Source organism: Myotis brandtii, unplaced genomic scaffold (genome assembly GCF_000412655.1).
Source record: "Myotis brandtii unplaced genomic scaffold, ASM41265v1 scaffold373, whole genome shotgun sequence".
Taxonomy (NCBI): domain Eukaryota; kingdom Metazoa; phylum Chordata; class Mammalia; order Chiroptera; family Vespertilionidae; genus Myotis; species Myotis brandtii.
In genome coordinates, this window is record NW_005364339.1 from 150,724 (window position 1) to 153,057 (window position 2,334).

At 32.8% G+C, this 2,334-nt stretch overlaps 1 protein-coding gene across 1 annotated transcript in view; it reads left to right on the forward strand.

The window, feature by feature from the left end:
• PLSCR5 (phospholipid scramblase family, member 5) overlaps positions 1-2,334 on the forward strand; it is a 30,192-nt gene that overhangs the window by 21,903 nt on the left and 5,955 nt on the right. The window lies entirely within an intron of this gene.

The window sequence follows — 2,334 nt, forward strand, 5'->3', positions numbered from 1 at the left end:
CCCCTCCTGCTGGCCTGTTTACCCCCAACTGCCCACCCTCTGCCAGCCTGGTTGCCCCATGCAGCCTACTGTTGAGTAGTTTGGTCATCCCTCACTAATCCCCCTGCCAGCCTGGTCCCCCCACACAGCCTGCTTGTTCAGTTGTTACTGTTACTGTGATGGCGTCCTGGACAATTTGCATATTCCTTTATTAGTAGTCTATATCTATCTATCTATATATATATATCTTATATATATAATATCTTATTTATTCAATCATCTATCAAAGGACATTTTGTTCGTTTTCATGTCTTGGCCACTGTGAATAATATTGCAATGAACATAGGGGTGCATATATCTTTGAGAATAGATGTTTTCAAAAATTTCAAGTAGATACACAGAAGAGGGTTTGCTGGGTCATATGGTAACTCTACTGTGAATTTTTTTAGGAACCTCCATACTCTTTTCCACAGTGGTGGTATCAGTTTTTATTACCACCAGCAGTGAATGAGGACTCCTATTCTCCACAACCTCTCTAACACTTACTTGTCTTCTTGATAATAGCTATTTCAATATATGTGAGGTGATATCTAATTATAGTTTTGATTTGCATTTTCCCTAATAGCTAGTAAAGTTGAATGTCTTTTCATATACGTTGGCCATTTTTATGTCTTCTTGGGAGAAGTATCTGTTCAGGTCCTCTGCCCATTTTTAATTGAATTGTTTGGTATCTTTTTTATTGTTGAGTTGTATGGGTTCTTTATATATTTTTTATATTAACCCCTTGCTGGAGCTGTTATTTGAAAATGCATTCTCCCATTTGGTTGGTTCTAATTTTTTTATTTGCATAATTGTTAAAATAGGTTTTAGAATATTTAAAATCATAAATTATTTTTGGAAAATATTTGTTATAAATCTTAAGAGGCCACATGCACACTTTTATCAATAACAAGATTTGAATTAAAGAAATATTAGTTTTACCTTCACGTCAGTATATATAAGAATAAACAAAATAAGGTAACTTCCAATTTTTTTGAGTTTGTGATGCCCAATGCCAAATATTAGTAGTGTCTACTTCAACTTAACAATTACATATGAGTGTATTAGTGTGGAAGAGAATAAAGTACATTTAAAGGCAACATAGAAAATTAACATTAGAAAAGACAATCAGCATTAGATTTTGTATTTATGACTTCAAGTACTGAATGTCAAATTTAAAATATATACAAATTCATTCATTCATTCTAAAAGCACATTTTTATTATTTTCTTTAAAAACAATTTGCATTACCTACTTTTTAATATAGTCATTTCTCAATTGTGTGGATACTGTATCCCTGTAAATGGACTTCATTTCTAATTACGTAAGGAAAGTTTTACTGTTATGCATTTAGTGACATAACTTTTATTCTGCTTAAATTGATATTTTATCAACATCAGCAGGATATCTGATTTTTTTCTAGTCCAAAGGGAGGTGTGAGTGAAAAAATTTTCCACAGTAAGCTCTTTCTGCTGTAATTGAGGGCAATGAACTGCTGCATGACCCAGTAGGAGTAAAGTTAGGCAGCGTTAGAACAAGCGGCCAGACATTCAGATCCTTGTTGTTTTATTTCGTTTTCTTATAAAAATAAGGGAAATCAACTTTTTAAAAAATCACAGGGATTATTATTCACAGAGATTGTTTAAAAATCTTCTCAAAGTATTGATTCTAACAGCTACTCTTTTATCCATTACCACAGAAAGAGAGCATAGTTAAGCATAGTTTCTATTTATATTCTGGGCAAATCTGCATAGGAATCTTCAAGGTTCTTGTAATTTCTTATTTTCACTTAAATAAAAAAAAACCATTTTACTTTCTTTTTTAATATAAAATGTGAGTTGTGCCCGGCCAGCGTGGCTTAGTGGTTGAGTATCGACCTATGAACCAGGAGGTCATGGTTCGATTTCAGGCCAGGGTATATGCCCAAGTTGCAGTCTTGAGGCTTAGTGGGGCTAGTTCAGGAGGCATCCAATCAATGATTCTCAGCATTGATATTTCTATCTCTCTCTCCCTATCCTTTCCTCTCTGAAATCAATAAAAATATATATTTAAAAATAAGTAAGCAAATAAAATAAATGTGAGTTGTATTCAACTGTTTTGATAATAGAGAACATGAAAAGCATCTAATTTCATATACTCTAGTAAACAGGTTGATAATATCTCCAAAAGTTTTCAAAATGTTGTGATGTAATGTTTCATAGCCTTCATGTCATCTTTAACAGTTAGACCTAATTGTATATAGTCTAGTAAACTGGTTAAGAATATCCCCACAAAATATAATGAACAACATAAACTGATGAACAAAAACAGATCCAG